Raw genomic sequence first — 22,002 nt, forward strand, 5'->3', positions numbered from 1 at the left:
GGACAGAAAAATATGGGTGAGAGACTTTGTAGAAACACAAAGGAAGCAGAAAAACAGGAATAAATTTTTGGTGAAAAATTAAAAAGTTTTTGTAGGTTTAAGAGTAGCCAACACACAAAAAAAACAAATTAGGAAAATTAAAAGTGACTGAGATTACATCAAAACAACAAAATTTAAAGTGACAGCTACACAATATTGTAAACACACGACACCTTAGAAGATAGAAAACAAAACTAAAACTCAGATATGGCCACGAAAAAAACAATTCAATAAGGCCGACAAAAAAACAACATAAACAACTATAAATTTGAAGTGTACCGGCAGATTATTTCTGTAAATTAGGGTCACAGAGTATTGACAAAAGGAAACAGAAAATGGTAAACAAAATAAAATTTGAAAAACTATTGACAAATACGTGCAAACTAGGTTTGAATACCAAAAGCTTGATATAATTTGACAGACACTTGAAAAAAACAAACACAAACTACAACTATGACATAAGTAAATTTGTAAATCCAGGCATATTTAAAATATGAAACAGACTTACAAAGACACCGATTAGCAGGTCAAGCAAATTGGATGAGAGAATGGGGAAAAAAGAAAAATAGAACATCACAAATAAACTTTGGGAGGAAAAATTTTTAAAAAATTTGCTAAGATAAAAAAAACAACAAACAAATAAGCTAATAAACAAAGAAAAGAAATAACAAACACTGTATGTATCTGTGCTTGACATCAAAACACAACAACTCTACACTTAAACATAAGCTGATCAGCAGTACAATTATACACTGAACACAGTTACCACGAACAAACAAACAATCGGGTAGCAAAACCAAATTTTAGAATGGCTGACAAAAAAAACAAAAAATAAGTAAAAAATATTTGAAGCTCAGATTCAGTAAATTTAGGATCAAAAGATAAACATATTTTGCAAAACAAAATTGACAAATATGTACACACTAGGGCAAAATATGTAAAACTTGATAATTATTGACAAAAAGTTGAAAAAACACAAAACAAAATAAAACTATTGCATAAACAAATCAGTGACTGCAAGTATTTGAATACTGATATTGGCATTAAGAGAGACAGATTGGCAGGCAGGGGAATTTAATAAGAAAGAAAATTTGGGGAAACAAATAAGAATAACAAAACACCATTTAGGAGAGTGTTGAAAAAAAATTAGTGGTGTTCATAGTAACAAAAACAACAAAAAACAAATGAAAAAACACATTGTATTTATCTGTGATTGAGGTCAAATACAACAAAAAACCTGTTATACAACAACCTGGCAACTCTATCTGTAAAAATATGAGCTAATTAATCATCAGCAATACATGACTTACCTTACGGACTGAAAATCACATTTCCATCAATAAAATGCAAATATGTTGCCATGGAAACATGTGAGTTACATCAACATGTATTTGCAATTCAGGTCAAAAACACATCAAAACAATTTACAACCTTGCAAACAAATTGGTAAAACATGAGCTAATCAGCAATACAGTCACTTACCTTATGGACTCAAAATCACATTTTTATCAATAAAATGCAAAAATGTTGCCATGGAAACATGTAAGTTACATCAACATGTATTTGTGATTGAGGTCAAAACACAACAAGACAATTCACAACCAGGCAACTCGTTGTAAACATGAGCTAATCAGCAATACAATGACCTTATGGACTGGAAATCACATTTACACCAATAAAATGCAAATACGTTGCCATGGAAACACGTGAGTTACATAACAATGTAAGGAAGTTGTTCCTTTAAATGTTCCATGTGTTTGTGTAAACAAAAGAAGTTTGCATTCAGTCAAAATTTGTGAAATCAGAAAATGTTTGACTTCATAGGAATTGTAGTTTGCAATTTGACCTTGACCTTCGTTTATGTTTTTGTTTTTCAAGGTCATCCAGTCAAGGGGAGTGTCCTTGAAGTGTTTGGGTTTGGATCAATGCCAGGACAATTTAATGGGCCAATGGAATATACATCAAGAACAACGGTCAATGGGTTATATGTGATTGGAACAATCATAGAGTTCAGGTTATTGATCCAATCCAACTCTGCTGTGATCTCATCTTACAATTCCATGCATTCCCAAAGTCATTTAAACCTGGAATGTCACAGTGGATGAAGACAATGACCAATACTTTATGAGTGACCGAGGGAATGGCCAAGTTGTGGTGAGTTCTGGACAAAGCAAGATTTTAAACTGTTTGGACGCAAAGAAGGAATTGATCCAAGAGGTATCTGCTTGAGTCCTGATGGTTTTATATTCATTGGTGACGACAATGGATATGTGAGAAAATATAATAAATCTGGTGAACACATTGCAAGAACTGAAAAAGGACAAGTCAGTGATCCCTGGGATCTGATTGTGAATAAGAAATGTATTTTTGTATCAGATGTTGGCAGGAATTGTGTTCATGTTTTGAATCACCAGATGCAAAGTATAAGAGACATTGGCAAGGGACACTTAGAGGGACCAGAGGGTTTGTGTTTTGATCACCAACAAGATGGCATATATGTTTGTGATTTCAGTGGGAATAGAGTGGTTCACTTCAATTGTGATGGTGAATTTCTCAGCTATAAAGGTCAAGGTCAGTTAGAGGGACCCCGTTACATTGCACTGTGTAAGGATAATCCATACAGATTAGTTGTAACACAGTATAGCTGTGTTAAACTACTGTACATATAAGCAGACATGACACCACATCATGTCAACTCTGCAGGGATATCTCTAGTGAAAATCTACAAATTTTCTGACAAATTTTACACAACTCATTGCAACTGGCAGGCTGTAAATGTGTATTTTTGAAGGTACTTTGCATATTTTATACTTTTGGATCAAACATTAATTTGGCATCTTAGACAGACCAATTCACCCAATCTGATTAAAATCAGATGTAGAGTACGGCGACGTCTATACTTACGCAGTATTCTCTTGTTGTTGAGAGGTGACAGCAAGAGAATACTGCATAAGTATAGACGTCGCCGTACTCTACATCTGATTTTAATCAGATTACAATTCACCCAATGTTTATGGCAAATTGAGTATTTTCTGATTTTTCACCAGCAGCCTTTTGCAATTTTATTGTGAAATATTTGTCAGAATAATTTTGACTTCACAGATGTGTGCATGAGTGTACAGAAACATACATAGAAGCAGACATGACAATATAACATGTCAAGTCTGCAGGTATGTTTCTGGTGAAAATCTACAACTTTCCAGACGAATTTTACAGAACACAATGCAACCGATAGACTGTAGAGATTGAATTTTATTGGAAATTTGAACAATTTTGATTATTTCAGCTAGATTTTGGATCAGAAGATAAGTTTTCATTCATATCTACCAATAAACGCTGAACTTTTATGTAAAACTGATTCACATCTGAACATTTTTGAAGTTCAGAAAAATTTGCCCGTGACAGATCTCACGCCGTGGGCGCAAAGGCGTAGAAGTGCGCTAACACAGTGTTGCATTGTGTTGGTAAAACTTGCCAAAAATATTGACGACTTTCACAGACATGTGTGTGCAGAAACGTACCTTGTGATTCCGATGCCTTTAGCGACTCTTACAATCCTAGGATTTCCTGAATTTGGGAATATTTTCCGCAGTTTACGGGAATTTTCACGGAGAGGAAACAACTCAGTCATTCCGACAGCCTGCCATGTTTGAACTGAACGGACCAGTAGCAGTTTTGCAAACTGTCGTAAGGGGGCGCTATGACCAATTTCGCTATCAGAACTGACTGCGTGTCGTTCCACAGATGGCGTATGTTGCCGTAGACGTGACCCTGTCAATCCTAGAACAGCTAATTTGCCGTATTTTTATTTACTAGATAAACAGTTGGTGTGAATGAATGTACAAATGATCCTTTTTATTCATGGAGTTCTTTAAATCTTTTGTCATGGCTAAATCAGCTTAACGTCTTTACTATGGTTTTGCCGAGCAAAACTCTGACTTTTCGACACGTTCACCCGCTAGGTATTTTAAGCTGCTATGCACCTACAGATAAACTAGATGACAACATATGGTAAAAATTAAATGAAAATTGCAATTATTGTTTGCGGACGTTAATTCAAGAAAAATGTGTTAAGTATTCATGTCCGAATTAGAAATTTAGGCACCAATTATGGCTGCAAGAAAATAAATCTGATATGATAAGAAACAAGTTGAATATTTCAATATAAAGTCACTCAAATATGTATATTTCTATCTCCAAGCAAACAATATTTGCTCGGTGTACGAGTATTTGTAAATAAAGCTTTGATGAAAGCGAAACAAACTTGCGAAGACTCGTGACTTTACGGTTGTATCGAACTTTGTAGTTTTTAGAGTTCATCTGATGTACTATAATCTTCAACAAAGCATGCACATGTAGGAAATACGATCACAAACCATATTTTGATTTACTTCATAACATACTTGGCGTTCCTATTTTGATCTCACTGGCGACACAGAAACGAAAGTCTGGCAACGTTCCACTGCTTGCTTTTTCTACAATGATGTAATAGGTCATGGTAATACACTAGGGACAGAGGGAGGGAGTCGTCGGAATTGAGTTCAAAGGTCGTATGGGATTCATACGACCAATGTAAACACTGTATCCAAGATACGATCATAGATGAAAGTTAAAACATATCTGTTATAATGTACCTTGCAGCCATGCTGATGTGATACATCAAGATATCGTGCATGAAATACATTCTTTTTAAATAAGAAAGTCACGCAGACGCAGTTCCAACGACCCCCACCCCCACCTCCCTTTAAGTCTCCCAGAAAAGACTGGTACATTGACAACCATCTTTTCAATGATATGACCAATTTTGGACGAAATATGTCACATCGAAAATAAAAATATAGATTAAACTTTTTTATATATCGCTTGTGCGTGTAAACAAGTTTTAAACCACGAAGATAGTATGTGTTAGTGACAACTCAGTGAATCCCAGAATTGTATTCGTATTTACTGTTGCGGCCGTCCCTTGGGTTATTGGATGAGAATATAATACTTTTGATGTTTGTGAAAATGAAAAGCAGAAAATTACACCCTTCTTGCCTTTAATTAAAGATAAGGTCTCAACGGTAAATGAGATTCGATTGAAAGAACACTGACCCCGCGGGGGCGGGCACTGACCTACCGTCTCTAAGGGACACAATTCCATGCCGTTCCAAGTATTATGAACTCAAAGGACAGGGCAACATTAGACGTTTTACTTCTCTTTTATTATTTTTCATCAGTCAGATGTATTGTTTTCCTTGCAATTCATATTGATAAAAAACGATATGACTTGAAGGTGAAAGTAACGTGAATAATTTGTAGAAATCTGTCAATTCGATCTGTCATCTAAAAGAAGTTTTCATTTATTCAATTTGGCATTTTTCAATAATTAAATCAAGTTAAATATCAATTAAAAGTCGAGTATTTCTAGCTTTAGATGCCAAACTTATCAACTCTGCTGCAATACACACTGTATATGAGATGTATCTCAGTGCACTGCTGACCGCAAGTAATTAGTGAGCACATAGAACTCTAGAGGGCGTGCTAACCTGCTGCTGTCCGCCCATTTTCATGACAGCACGAGCTGCAAAGATTCCTTTTTAAATTGTTAAAGCATGTTCTGAACCGTGATGGTGGAAATTATACCAACACCAAAGAGAAAACTTAATTTTTTGAAATTTGAGACTAGAAGAACGTAAAAGATAATTATTGAGACACCGAAAAGATTGTTTAGCATTTGCCATATTACATCATATTCAAAGCCGAGAGTCAAACTAAGAATTTCAGAAACATTGATTTTTGTATCAAAATGTGGAAATCAAAATCGCTCTCACAAGTCTTCAACAATTACAGCTAAAACTAGCAAAAGTTTGTTACTTACACACACTGTTAAGGTAATATGCACCTCGAAAGTGAAAGACTTAAACTTTTGCTCAAACTTTCCTCAGTGAAACTTTCAACCATTCTCTTACCAAAACAAGAATAAAAATAGCGCCAATGGCACTTGATCACAACTGGCACATTGTGAAACTGCTCTATCTCTGGGTACACCTGTACATTAAATACTAAATGGGTAGGTGCTGCGGCTGTGGAGTTTTTCAGCACACACACCCGCACAATCATATCATATACATACAGACAAACTCAAAGACAGGCAATCTCAAACTATAAGAAGAGTTTTCACAGGCGCATATACTCTTGCCCATATGGGAGTTTGAATGGGTTAGCTCTACATACTGACATAGAGGAGAAGTTGTTGATTGTGCCTGCACTTCAAATGTTAAAGAATAGCCACCTGGTATTTGTAGCTGACAGCTGGGGAAAAGTGACACGGGACAAGTATGGATTTTAACTGTAAACAAATTTTATTCAATATATAAACACTGAACAATCAAGCAGGCAATATATTGTAAATGGTTGTTGATGGTAGAAATGTAATGAGTAAATAAAATATACTGTAATGGTAGTAAGTGTAAAGTAAATATCGAAGCTAAATAAAATACTAACAAAAATGCAAATGTACTCTGATTGTAATGGAAAATGATTATAAAAACTGTAGAGTAATCCAAGGGTTAAGTAATCTAAGCGGCTAAAGTCATCACGCTAAGCAAACTTGCGGCAAATGTAAGGATATGCAAATGATGATAAAGTTACAAACTGTAGATACATTGAAAGGGGAAGTTCACCAAGGATGATTTTACATATGTTCAGGAAGTTTCATTTTAGGGCTTCATCAAGTCCATGTAATTTGAAGCATGGAAAAAGCTTCAAGCTTGGGAGCTTGCAACATATGATATGGAAAGGACCATCTTCTGGTGTGTATGGCATTGTCCAGTCACCCAGGCTCAAACCAGGCTGTGCGTATTTACATAACTATTGTTGATACTGAGTATCCTTGCATAAACGATGAATCCCCTATAATAAATTGTCCACTGTCAAATTTCTCACTTGTTAGTAGTAAACAGCAGCACAGAATCTGACAGTGGACAGTTCATCATAAGTGATTCATTGTTTGCAAAGGATACTCAGTCTCAACAATAGTTATGTAAATATCCACAGCCTGGTTGATCATAGGTGAGTGGACAATGCCATACCAATCGGAAGATGGCTCTTCCATATTATGCGATGGGCAGCTCCAAGCCTGGAGCTTTTTGCCATGATTCAAATTACATGGAGTTGATGAAGCCCTAAAACCGAAGTTACTGTATTATTTATTGGTTTTGTAAAAACTTCTGTGAGTTATAAATGGCAAAAATAACTTTTGCGAGGTGACTGATCACAAAGGTATATATTTGACCCCTTTTGATGCCATAATGCCATGGATTTATGAAGACAGTGTGTGGTAGGTCATCGAACATGAGCAGGTCATTAACAAATTTATCATTCAGTTTTAAATCTGTAATGATGGAAATATATAGTTCATCTCCCGGGTGCAGAATTTTATCTAAATCCCGGGTGCAGAATTTTATCTAAATCTGCTCTTGTCATAAGGTGCCTCTGTAATGACATACAAAGGGAAATTAATGCATTGCATGTGCACTGTTTGCCTCTGGATCCAATACTAAATTGTGTACTTCCTTGATGTGTACTACCACGTACCAGAATTTAATATAGTTTAAAATGTTTGTTGCTGCTATCAACTACACTTTGCTGTTATTATTATTTAATACTGCTAACATATGTACTTCTATTGTCTCCATTTTTATCTGGACACAAATTACTTTGTTGGTTAACATGGTACAAGTTACTTTGTTCACCCTTGTTGGTTACATCAGTTACATGTTTGTTGGTACTATTACTTTGTTGGTTGTTACAGGTGTCACTTTCAAGTGTACTTTCTTTGGTTACATTTAAATTATGACATAGGTTACTTTGATTTACATGATACAGGTTACTATGTTTGCTTTTCTTGACTGTACTTTTATTTGTCATATCATGTGTAATATGTTGAGCCACAATGTTACTTGTATTTTCATTGGTCCATTCATGGTCTTTTGATGTAGCAAACTTTGTAGCTTGAGCACTATCCTGTAGAGAGACAAGAAAAAAATTATTCAGTTTATAATAATCAATAAGCATTCAACAATGAAAGTGTACAATTATACTTGTAATCATTAAATAGACATTACATCTATAAATGTACAAAACAGTGAAAAATTATGGAAAAAACATCTAAAGAAATATATATCAGCAAAACATGACCATTAAAGTGCTTGACATTTACACTTATCAAATGAAAAGTTAAACCACAATGATGAATATTCCTTTCAAATTCAAAAATTTTTCAAACACTTTATGATCTCAAGTGTAGCAACAGCTTTCTCGGCATTCAGGAGTTCCTAATTTTCAAATCACAATGTTTTGTATGTTGTTCGTGATAGTTTTTACATAGTTCTTAGAAATATTTGTTTAGTTTTTATTACATTAATTATCTGTGTTTTTATGACATTAAAGGGATAGAAATATTTTCATTTCTGGTGGTAAACTTTTGCCACAAGAAATAATTAGGTGGCAATTCTAAAAATCTGGTAGCAATATGAATTATTACTGATAGCAGTATGAATATATTACCACAGATACAGAATACTTCTGCAGCATTCAGTCAGTGTTCACAGTATGACAACTTATCATACATATACACTACAAGCTCCTCAAATTATGTGCCACATTTATGCAGTCTTTAAGTCATGAAGTCAAATTTTGTTAGCCACACAAATACAAATTTTCCTTGCAGAAGAAAGCATTCGGTAGCATAGTGGCAGTGTACTGGTAGATACAAGTATTGTGTGTTGTGTCATAGTTGTGATCAAGCAGGCTCAATAACATCTTCAGCATAAGTATTTTTCTTGAGACAAAAAGGGTTAGGCCAAAATCCTTTAAAACAAGACACAATGATATTGTTCAATTCAAATGTTTTTAAGAGTAATAATAGTTTTAATGATAATGATAACATTGTAGCCCAGGAACATTTTCATTTGATATTTTGATATGATCAAGAAATGTCTGGTGATGTTCACTATTACATCATTAAAATGGAGGAATCTGCTGAAATATTAAAATCATTCAGAATCACATCATTTCTTGCAAAAGTTAAAGCAGTTGAAATAGTCCAAATGGATAATTTTAATTGTTTTACTTTTGAATTGTTGCTTTGATGTTAAGTAACCATGCAAAAATTGCAGCTCTAAAAAAACATTTGAAATGGATATGCTTACTGCAACTACTGTTGACAATTTCCTTTGCCATAACTGTTAATAAAATTTAATTTAAAACTGTCAGTCAAGCTAAATGCCATTTAGTTGGAAAGCACCAAGAAATTATACCTATTACCATAAGATTGTACCTATTGGACCTCCCTAGGTGGTTTCTTTTGAACCATAATTGTGTACTTAAGGGGTCATATAAGATGACCCAGATTTGACCTTTCAGAAAACCTCAAGTTTTTCTCCTTTTTCCTTGTATTATGACTCTGTTTGTGAAAGTTTCCTTGAAATAATGGTTTTTACTATCAAACTGACTAATTGCAGGCCAAATTTTGATAAAGCAAGGTAGGTAAAACTTGGACTAAAAGGACGACCGGTACGCGGGACTAGAGACAAAGCCAAGCCCAGCCTCAGTCAGTGTATTCCATGGTCGTTACTAGTACGTCCATGATGTATTGTAGCACAGTATCGAACAGCAACAATGTTTGCTTCACGTACCAGGGAATTTGTAACTTTGTAGAAAGGAGAGTAAAGTGTTTCAATACATTGCAACTTTGTAGGAAGGAGGGTAAATTGTTTCAACACCTTACAACATTTTATTATAGCTATAGTTTTCTGTTGGGGAGGCATCGTGACATGATTTCATGAGAAGAAAAAACATATAGTATGCAAAGACGTCAATATTTTGCCATTTGTAATTAAAGTGTATACGTTGTCTACACGTCACCCACGGTCCCTATCAAGCCGCAACTCAAAGTGATAAGTTTCTCTTGCATAGTATCAATATCATTTTGATGAGGCGGCCTGCAGAAGGAGACTTCAGCATGTAGCATTTCACTGAAAACAGCCCTTTGAGAGAATGGTTACACTCAACGCAACATTTACGCATGGTCCCTCTGTGATTTATGCAAATAAACTTAAAACTATTCACGACCACAACTTAACCTCACCTATCGCTCTCATCCAATCGTGACGTCATATATATAACAACAATCATGCCCCACACTCTTCTCTATCGCACAATACACGAACAAAATGTCACCAAGCTTCTTTCCAATATAAATAATGATAATTTATACCATACCTTTGTCTTGACCTACGGTAGTGTCTTCTGTTCTTGATTTCGATATCAAAGCCAAGAGTCCTTTGTTCTCTCACTGAACGGGTTGCTCACACCATACACGTTTTTGATCCACATGCACACACAAAAAGAAGTTCCGTAATAGCCCATTCCGGCCATTTTCAAACCACACTGTTGTCAGTGGGGTAAACAATATTCGCAACAATCACATTTCCAGGCTAATAGACTATGTTTTACGAAATCACACGTTCTTATCACAAAATAAAACTATCTTTGTCTTTAAATCAATGCGCCAGTAAACAGGTCCAGCAGCTAGTTATGTCATCAAGTCGGGTAATAAATGTTAAGGGTCTTAACAAAAGTGAGAAATCTAAAACATTAAATATGTTGTTTTTTATCAATTTTATCACCAAAAGTTCATGAAAATCTCTGATACTCTGAATCAGCCATCCTGCATATTTCTAACATTCATCAAACCCTCATTTCTGTTCCACAACTCATAAAACAGTCCACAATGCAGGATTGGTGTACATTCCAAAACTACATATATGAAAGACCCCTAAAATCAATTAGTTAAAAAGGGGGGTTAGAAATTTCGCAAAACTATCTAACCGCCACTCCGTTTGGCTCCATTTTTCCGAATTGGAACCTTGAAACCAGTCTGAATATCTGTACCAAATATCAACGCAGTCTGTTCAGCGGTTTTTGACTTTTTGTCGTTTACGGAAATGGACGACATCTTTCACCAGTTGAAACTACAACTATATCACAACTTCCAGTTTGATAAAAATCAGGGGTCACCGTGCAAACTTTGGTACCAGAGAGACAAATAACTTGCGATTTCTCGACATTTGAAATTCAAAATGGCCGCCATCCCTGTGTTAACTCTATGGCAAAAAATAAAATTTTTGATTTTTGAAAAACTAAGACGGTGAAAACTTTTCTTTCGCCTAGAGCTTCAAAATGATCCCCCACATGTGGTAGGTCAGAAGAAAATTGATAAAATTTCAAGGCCCGAATTTCTGTCCCCGAGGCGCGTCCTACCTTAAGCTTAAACTCACAGAAAACAAAGAGCTGAGAAGGGGCGGCTGGAAGATAGGTAACGTGGCATTGTTTTCTTTTAACTGCTTCTATAGCTACAGGCTCGAACGGGTTTTCGACTTCGTGAACTCGGCAACTTGGTACAGATCAAGCTACAAAGAACAAATTCTACAAGTTTTCTTGTAATTTGGAGGGTGATTAAAAATTGACGACCACAGTCGTAAACTTTTACCTTTTCAAGAAATGAAGGGACAAAGTGTCAGTTCACATCAGTTAAGAAAGTACCTGTAAAGTCTCCGTTTCGTCAAGGGTCCATTGGTCAAATACTACATGTATGGTGAAAGGGGTTCAAAATCACGGTATATGTGCGTATAACTTTCAAGAAAGAGTAATAGTTTACTTATATTTTTTCAAATCATACAAAGAATTGCAATAGCAACACAAACGATTCTATATAATCTAGAACTGTTTTATTCAGCCGGGTACAGCTAAGCATCTCTTACCCACGTAGCGACATGACTTCAGTGATGTCATATTTCTTAGTTTCACCGTATGATGGCGCTTTTCAAAATCGAGCTGATCGACCACATGCACTGAATTCTGAATAGGTAACCTTAATCTCCAAATGGTCGCAGTGCTTCTTTATGCCACTACCGTATCAGGTAAATTTACATAGACAATAAATGCATAGCGACATGAGGTCAGTGTTCAGAGGTCAGGCAAGGTCACCACAAATATTTGCAGCATCATATAAGGCATTCAACATATGAAATATTTGCATAAAAACATGCCCATTTTTAATAACATTTTGCATTATTTTATTGTGAAAGAAATAAAGTTATTTATCAGGCCTGATTGGAAACATGCATCGGTCAGAATGCCTAAAATTCGGTGGTGGCCATCGATGGAGACAGTTTCACAGCATTGAAGAGTGTCCAGTGGACACGTTTATTGTGGCCTGCGTGGGAAAGCAAACAAAGTGATAGAGACATTGCAACAGTATACCTACTTGGTGTTGTTTATCCTTAGTAAAGTAAATTTGAGTAAAAATGTATGTTTCCAGAACATGAATCATGTAAATTTGTCACATAGCATGAGCCCAATAGCGCTTGAATTACTGGTTAAATGTGGACATAAACCTAGGTTGTACTTGGGTTCTGAAATAACTACTCCGGAACCATATATGCTTAATGTACATGCTCCATGTGTTCATAAACACATGAATCCTGATCACAACTGAAACATTGCATTATAACTTCACATATCAGTTTGAAACTCTGTAGTAGACTTGTCCTTGGGATTTGCCATAATTTAATTGTCAACAGTAAATAAATCTAGGAAGACAGAGTTTGTTTTATTTTATTCTTCTGAAAATATGAAACTTATGCACACACGGATAATTACAAAAATGACAAATTAGGAAGATGAAGAGTTGATGCATGCATATTTTAATAAGAGACACAATCCTCTCACATAAAAGGCAGAAAGCGCCTCGAGGACAGATATTCGGACTCTCAAATTTTTACAATTCTTTTCTGATCTACCACTTGTGGTGAGCTATTTTACAGCTCTTGGTGTGAGAAAAATTTTGACCATCGAAGTTTTTCAAAAATCGAAAATTTTTATTTTTCTTAATAGAGTTAACACAGGGACGGTGGCCATTTATTTTAAATATCAGTAAATCATGGGTAATTTGTGTCTCCAGTAGCAAAGTTTGGTAGATGATTATGAAAGCATATGGTTGAAAGATTCCTTGAGGAAAGTTTGGGTGAAAGTTTAAGTCTTTCACTTTCGAGGTGCATACTACCCTACCTTAAGTTTGAATGCGTGTATTACAGCATTGGCAGAGCATCATTCAGCCAGTGAATGGAAAAGTACCACAGTTGAAACTTTTGATGATAGATTTCATTATTTCAATTTTGCATATCAATTGCGATTTCTTGCTCTTTTCCATAAGCATGTTGAAACACCCTCTCATCTTGTCAACACTGCACAATGGTTCTACTCCGGAATAAAAAGGACGCGATGCGTTCTACAGACTCAGTACGCCCAAATATCAATCACGTGATGCCGGTACAAACAAGTCCACATGTGTACTAACGCGTATGGAAATACACGTACGCATAAGCGTGTTTGCGCACATGGCTTTGTTTGTACCGTGGCGCGTGGTCGATTCGAATTCCGGGTTTGGCCTATTGAGCAATAAACCACACCAAGCGATGGTATACCACACAAGATTATGACCAGTTCTCGACTCATGTGTATAAAAGATAGCAGGTGCTATTTATTTTCATGTCTCCACCAATCAGATCGTAGTATTTGCACTATCAATGTACTGGTACAATATAATACCTGTAACGTGCATGGTTATTGTTTTTACTTTGTGTTATAGTTCAGAATAAAATTCACTTGCCAACAATAACAATGCAGTCTACACATGTACAGGCTAAGCTTATCCAAGCTGAAATACTGTGTATCTCAACATCAAGTGATACGTAGAACAAGAAACTGATCTTGACATTAAAAGAGTGAAAATAAATCATCAAAAGTTACATTAGAGTTTTTGGACCTCTGGCCCACAGTGTCTGCAAAAAAAAACAATACAAAATTCAAGATAGCAACAAAAAGTGCTCTCATATTGCTGGTCAATTTGGCATTTTCATAAATTTGAAGCATGCAGCCATATACATACCTGTATGTACATCACATGTGAACAGACAGTGTGTTCTTTTATCCGCTAATGTATTAATATGCAAAGGAAAACCCCGTTAATGTGACCTTTGAACCCTGGTAAAATGTACTGGGCTGTTCAATCCAAGATGATGACTACTATTTCTGTATTGCTGGTCAATCTTGCACAATTTTTTTCAATTTGAGAAAAATTCTAAAACAGTCCATCAGTGACTCAGAAAGAGGTTTGGTTTTTGCTTTCTTAGAAGACCTAGCTGATGTACCTCTTCTGCTTGTTGCCATGGCAAATGGATCATCTTCCTCCTCCTGCATTATAAATTAAAAACAATAGCAATAACAATAACAACAACCGCAATAATAATAATAACATGACTCATAATGATGATATCTTTGGAGGAGAAATCTCCCGTAAAGTGACAAAACATCAGCACACCACCTTTCCTTTAGAATATTACCATTTTTATACTCCTACGCACAAATGGTAATTACCACATGGCTGGAGAATATAGCGATGGGTCAAAAATTGGATGTATTGACACCGAACAAAAAACCCAAGCATTTCTTGTTACTTGACCTACCTTAGAAAAACGCACCGACCTTAGACACTTTTTTTTCGCATTTTCAATTAAATTCTCTAAATTTTTCCACATTTTATGGGTCTCAGTCAAGAAAAAAAAGGTGAAAAAAAAACATTCCTTGAACACCAATCTATGGTACACTGATTTCCAGAGGTATGTTAGCAGAAACACACACTTTTTATTTGGCCTAGGTAACAGATCTGGTAGGAATTCCTTTGGGTATTATGCCTTTTAAAGAATGGATTCTCCTGTCAGTGTTTGCTTATATGACAGTGAACAGCCATGCCAACTATGCCAATATCAAATCATTGATATATGATATACCGGTATACAGGACATGCAAACATTGCTGATATAAGCTTAACAGACAGGTCTTACCTCAGAATCACTAAACTGCACTCCTCTTTGAGAAAATCTGCTTGTATCACTGAGAGAGAGAGAGAGAGAGAGAGAGAGAGAGAGAGAGAGAGAGAGATTAATACATCACTCTACATTCCTAGAAATAGCAGCCATATCATCTCTCTTTCTCAATAGAGAAGTCCAACTTTGCCACAGCAAACAATGAGGTGATACCAAAATCAGGTGATTTACAGGACACTGACATTTCCCTTTTATGGTCTAACAGCTGAGGAGTAAATATCTTTGTTTGGATCCTCTTATCACATTGAAAATGATAAAACTGTGACTCATTTGAGCAAACTCCACACAGAGATTGTAGCCCAGCGTGGATAATTCTAACCTAGCTAGAGAGTCTCTGAGTTTCGCACCCCCACCAATCTCTACACCAGGCTATATATTACCCACTTGTTGCATGTTTTCTATAGTAAAAAAAACACTAGCTTTGATGTTGATCGTTGAATCCATGAACACTATCAAAACATATTAGACCTAGCTAGAGACCTTGCTATGGTGCTAACATGTTGTTTAGAGCACTGGCTGCTGTGCAAGCTATGGTGGTGTCTATTGAGAAAGTTAGTAGTATGGGGTTGTATTAGCTTCGCATGCTAGCATTACAAACTGATATATCATGTGTGTAACCAGCATTATGGCAGTATCTCCTTTGGAAAAACTAGCACTGAATGGTGGTATCTGCACTGCATGTCAGCACTGCAGGATGGTACCTCCTTTACAAGCTAGCACTTTGGGATGATACCACATTCTGCTATTTGGTTCCACAGTGTAATGTATGTTGAGCAATCTGGCATTAGCAGGTACAGATTTGCTGTATGTGCTATACACTTTAGCACAAGTCATGTCTGTGACATAGTCCCCCACTAGGTAATGTATTTGGAAATCATTGACAGAAATTATGTTCATATTTGATAATATCAAAAAACAAATCGACATGCATGTGTATGGCCTTAGCAGTAATCCTTGTACCAAGTTTGAAAGAAATTGCTCAAGGTATCTCTGAGAAACAAACACACAAACACAACAGGGTTCTTTTCTGTAGGGGACTAATGAATGATAGTGTGATGTATGCTATGTAGTGCAGTACAACTGTGTTTAACGACACTGTATGCTCTTCAATTTAGCTTCATTCTTGTAGTGTGCTGTGCAACTGTGTCATTAACGACACAGTATGATGTCTGCTGTTTGGGATTTAGAAATGAGCATGGTGTCAGTTCTGCAATTTAACACGGTGGAGTGATGCCTGCTATGCAGCTTAGCACTTTAGCATGATGTCTGCTTCAGTATTTACTCAGTACACTGAACTTACCCGGCTTTCCTCTTCTTGGCAGTTGACAAAGTTTGCTTCTCAACGTCAGAGTCACTGTCAGATATCTGTGAGAAGTAAGATAACAGACATGTTGACCGTCTAACAATGACAAAGTTGCCATTTGAAACACACCTCAGCCACCTCACAACACCTGACAGATAAAATGACCAAAATAGAATTAACATGTAAACAACAAGTATATATTTTACATAAGCAGACAACTGCGTTGACAAATTGAATAGTGGGGGTTTCAACATGCTTGGAGAGTCAAACAAGAACTTGCTATTGACATTCAAATCAAAAATAGTGAAAAACTCATTAAAAGTTACAGCTATTGGCCCTTTAATGGTTTTAGGATCTGCTGTTTCAACGTCTCCGACCAAAGTGACAAACATTTTAATGTTTCCACCACCACACATTGGTACAACACCACTATTTTCTGCAGGTTGGTTTGACCAATATAAAGAAAACTGTAGCTGGAAGGTAAGTAATCAATAGACCAATCAGATTGCAAGACTCACGGTGTATGTAGGCGTTGCCTTTGCTTTGGATGCTGACTGCTGACAGGGCTCGAAATTAACAATTTCCTACTACAGTCATCTCAACAGTCCAGTATTTGTATGTTTTCTAGACGCAACCAAAGCATTTGATCGTGTAAATCATTGGGTTTTATTTAATACGCCGTGGTACTTAATTCGTATCATAATGGTCTGGTACTGCACACAGTTATTTTGTGTTAAGTGGGGAGATTGTTTTTCTTCGTTTTTTTCAGTGATAAACGGCGTCCGTCAAGGTAGTATTCTGTCTCCATACCTGTTTAACGTATACATGGATGAGCTTAGTGCTCGTTTAGAAAATTGTAGAAAAGGCTGTATCATTGGTGGACTTATCATCAATCACCTAATGTATGCAGATGACATTGCGTTGATGTGTCCTTCTGTAAGTGGTTTGCGTAATTTAATGCAAATCTGTGAAACATACGGCTTTGAACATGATATAGTTTTTCACCCAAATAAGTCAGAATGTATGTACTTTTTACCACGTAAATTTGGTTTGACTACAAATATGGTCCCTCCAATTTATTTAGGGGGTAAGATTTTAAACGTTGTCTCCGAACACAAATATCTCGGTTATGTTTTTTCTGACACAATGGCAGATGATGCAGATATCAAGAGGCAAGTGCGTAGATTTTATGGTCAAGCTAATTCATTGATTCGTAAATTCTCAAATTGCAATAACCATGTAAAAGTTTCTCTATTTCGTTCTTATTGCACTAATATGTATTGCTCCCATTTATGGTGGCTATACACAAAGAAACACATGACTAACCTCAGAGTGGCATATAATAATGCTTTCCGCATTCTCTTAAGTTTACCACGTGACTACAGTGCGAATAGAATGTTTGTATCGAACAACATTCCATCTTTCGATGCTCTCAGACGCAAACTATCGTATAATTTCTTCATCAGACTGCACAATAGTAAGAATTGTGTTCTGAACCAAATTGTGAAGTCTCATGCATTCGTCGTCTCAAAATATAATGAATCGTATAGAAAGTCGATGTATACTATGTAATCGGGAGTACCCGCTTGGTTCTTTTTAACTAATCCTTTTTAACTTTTAAAACAGTCATGTTTCGTGGTTTTTTATCGTTCGTTTTTCTCGCTGCTTTTCTAGTCTGGCTGCTTTATTTGTTGTCTATAATGTGTATCTATTCATACTTGCCTGTGTTCTTTTAATTATTATTTTTTATACCATAGTAAGATATGTATTTTTGATATGGGATGTATAGATTCCTGAACTAAATAAATAATAAAAAAAAAAAAATAAATTATTTACAATTGTATTTACAGTTTCAGGTGTAAAGTTGCCCTTTATTCTTTTCCTTTGACCTTCACTAGCTCCCTTTCCCATGGTGGTCCTCTTACCAGGTATCGGTATTCCCCCGATGACGTTTCATTCTTTTCTTTGGCTTCCAAGTAAAGTTTCTTATTGATTTCACGCTCTTCTAATGTCATATCATGAGATACAGATACCTTCTTGAGTGGATTACTATCTGATACATATCGAAGTTTAGGAAGCCATTTCATGAATTTTTTCTTAGCATTCACATCTGCCATTGTGACTTTCATTGGTCTAGGTCTTCGCTCATTTGACGTCTCTTTCTTTCCTAATCTGACCACGTTGATTATTTGTGATCTGTCCGCTTCAATAAGATCAGCTAGGTCATTCACAATAGCAGTATCGGCTTGTTTTCTTGCTAGTGGAGCTGAATTGGTTTGCTCAGTTACTCCGTAAATTATCATGTTCTTCTCTCTATCTGAGCTTTCACGTAACTCCTTGACTTTCTTGTGTACTGACTCCTCTATATTGTCTATCTTTAGGCTTCCTTGTTTCTCTATATATTCTTCCACTACCCTTCTTACTCCGTCTTCGTCAACTTTTGTCTCTACACGTACTTCTAAATTTCGGATTCTGTCCTCCATCGACTTCAAAAACGCCGAACATCTGGCTTCAATTTCACTATCCAGTCTAATATTTTTCATTACTTTTTCTTCACAGCGATTACAAAACCAGTGTAAAGCTGGGTTTTTAAACTTTCCATATCCTTCTGATGATATATTCAAACATGAGCGGCAGTAAAACTTCGAGCAGTACTCACATTGGATATTCATCTCACTCCGACTTCTCATGTCAACTCTGGAGGGCGACATACAACATACAACTTCCATGACAGTGATGACTTTCACGCTCGCCGGAAAGTTGCCATTGTTATTGCAAAAATAACCCTGCGAGCAAAGTCAACGAAGTTCAAAAATATTGCGTTTAAAGCGCAGTGGTCGTCGCGCTGCGCGTGCGTGATTTTTTTGTTGATAAACATAAATTTTTGTAAACATAAGTCTTCTCAACTTCAATAGGAGTGAGATGGGAGCAGTCCCCCACTTTGTTAAGGCCTTTGTAAGACTCAACATCATGCAATAGTAAAATATTAAGATCGGAAACGAACTTCAGTGGTGTATTTCTATCTATAAACTCATGTAAGGGTACGAACATTGAGACACTACACTCGGCACATAATGTCGCTGAGTTTACTGCACGCAGGCACAGTGAACAAAAAGGTTTGATCGCGCGCGATCACGCTGGTTGTACACAATGCTATGTACAGTACAGTGAAAATACATAACTAAAATGATCAACATTGCCTATATATGTAGACCAGCGACAAGCACAATGCCTACCACAAAAATTACACTCAAGACCATGATCGGCAAGCCAGAGCAGGACACGGGAGATGTTGTTGGGAGACGGTCACCGCGTTGACGTACACGGATATAGAGAATCCGGTCCCACAACGTACCGGCCGGCCCGCGACGACTTGGCCCACAACCAACTGTTGATCATCATGTCTTACTTCTCCTAGTATTACGTGGTAAGAAATAGTAAAATGACAGGAAAAATAGACAAAACGAGAGGGTTTTCGCGGCATTTGGCAGGAAAATTGCACGGCTACACCGTGCATAGACGTATCGAGAGATCCTGTGCCCCGGTCCTGTGCACGGTCATGGCAGTGATCCAACCGCTAGCTGGTGTAGGCCTACCGGTGCTGGGCAAACTTCGTTGTTGTACCTCCTGATTGCCGGGTAGGTCTGAATCCTCTTTCAAGTGAGATAACCCCCACATAACAAGAAGACCTATGAAAGGTCCTTCGCTTGACTTGATACCTGTACTCCGAATTCTCGTTTGCACCCCAAAACGGGGTAAACTTTGTAGTTGAGTTGGATTCTCCACAGCCGAGTGTAGCGCGCCATATACCCGGTTTGGCACGGACGTTCATACAGACCACGGAACGGAACAGATGCAGAGATGCTTCTTGCTGCAGCGCGCATTGCTCTGCGAGCTGTAGATTTTTGTAGTTTGAGTTGTTGTCTTTGTACAACTTGTTGTACTCCTGTCGGGCCTCTTGAAATGAAAGCTCTCGTCCTTGCTAGCGATGTCGAAAACTAGAGCCCGGTCGTTGATAGTCTGTTGGCGTATACATGCGTACATGCGTACGTCTAGCTCTATGGTTCGAGCGATAACAGCAGCCGAGCCCCATTCAACTGATTCAAGAAAATCATGAGCAAATGTGATTTCAATCCAGCGTGCAATTATTGTTCAATATTCAGCAGATATTTAACTTAGATTAATTGACCCTTTATTGCGTGTTACATTTGGTTTGTTGGTATGCTTGTGACAGATCAGCCGCCATTTTAACAAGCGGCAATATAGCAAACATTACAATCAACCCGTAACATGTGCGGCGTTCTTGGATTTGTTTACAACAGAGGGGGACCCCTTTAGGAGGATGCGCAGCGCGACGACCACTGCGCTTTAACTGCAGCGGAACTAGGCCAAACTGGCGACGTCTTACAATTACGCATGCGCATGCAAACTTCAAGTGACATTGAGCGAAGCGTCTATGCGTGAAACCTTTGCCTTCGGCTGGCAAACCGCAGTTTCACGTAAAAATTCTTATTCGCAAGCGTGGCGAATCGTCTTGAAATAATTTTCACCACATTCAAGTTTTGTCATATTTTGAGTTTGGCGAACGTTAGTGTGAATATCATAAGTTCAACCGTTTCTACAAATAATAAGTAGCGTCCACGGATAGAGAGTGCTCCCACCATTTAGCTGACACAGTATTTAACGTGTCCAGCATGCCTAAGTTCAGCAGGTACCTGATACCGCTTGGTCTGATAAACAGTATTCTCATCCTTGCAACAATATTGCGAAACCATTCTCTGAGGTAAGTCGTTTGTAAAATTATCGATTTCGCGTCTCTCGTGAGTCATTGATGAGTCCCTGGAGTACGGTATCCTCTTGCCTTGCTTTCCAGACCTCGCTCGCTTCGCTGACGCAATTTAAAACCATCAAAGTAAAGTGCCCCGCTGGTGGTAGGTGCAGAATGTCGTGGAGCGAAGCGACTGAGGGTTGGGAGACTACCACTGCATTCTATAGTGATAATGTCACCTGGGCTGGCTGAGCACTGGCCCTTAATATAGTTAAATGCTACTGTCCCAGATAATATACAGTATCAACAACAGTTCCTTGGACTGTGGGATGTGTATCAACCTTGTGTTGCTGCAGAAATTTTATTTGACCTTCCTCAGAGCCACTCATGGAGAGACAACCACGGCGACGGACTTGTGTTGTTGTAAGTCTCATTTGTATGCATCGTAGCAGAACGATGCGATCTGAAAAACAACGGACTTTCTGCACGTCTTGTCCACTTACAAAGCAGTAATTGCGTCAACCGGCTTGTCTCAGTCCAATAGCTTGCCTGTCGTGTTAGCAGTCTTGTGTTAATTTGAGGGATTTCCTTAAAGTCTCTACGTATGATCAATACGTCATCTGATTGGTTAAGCACTTGTGACGAGTTTATTAACGCTGTCAGTTACTCTTGTTCTTGTAGTTATTTTAGAAGCCCCTTCTTCTTCTATGGAATATGCACGAATTTTGCCTTTCTCTCAAACATTGATGGAGATATTTGATTGGTTGGTATAAATATCCTGGTAATGACAATCGATAAAATTAAATGTCATTCACCTACTTGAAGGAAGGTCCCGCCATCATGTGTGGGAAGGTGTTCTAAATGCCTTATTTATTACCATGGGGCCGTATCAAACATTC

At 37.2% G+C, this 22,002-nt stretch overlaps 1 protein-coding gene and 1 long non-coding RNA gene across 2 annotated transcripts in view; one reads left to right on the top strand and one right to left on the bottom strand.

Annotated features, from left to right (window-relative positions):
- LOC139129721 (uncharacterized) overlaps window positions 1-22,002 on the top strand; it is a 135,877-nt gene that overhangs the window by 26,411 nt on the left and 87,464 nt on the right. The gene's annotated exons all lie outside the window — the stretch shown is intronic.
- LOC139129702 (uncharacterized) lies at window positions 14,013-16,899 on the bottom strand. Its single transcript, XR_011551650.1, has 4 exons — window positions 16,854-16,899; window positions 16,333-16,397; window positions 14,991-15,039; window positions 14,013-14,340 (listed from the first exon to the last, which is right to left on the bottom strand). It is a non-coding gene; the product is annotated as an uncharacterized lncRNA (long non-coding RNA).

The sequence above is a fragment of the Ptychodera flava genome, chromosome 3 (genome assembly GCF_041260155.1).
Source record: "Ptychodera flava strain L36383 chromosome 3, AS_Pfla_20210202, whole genome shotgun sequence".
Classification (NCBI taxonomy): Eukaryota; Metazoa; Hemichordata; class Enteropneusta; family Ptychoderidae; genus Ptychodera; species Ptychodera flava.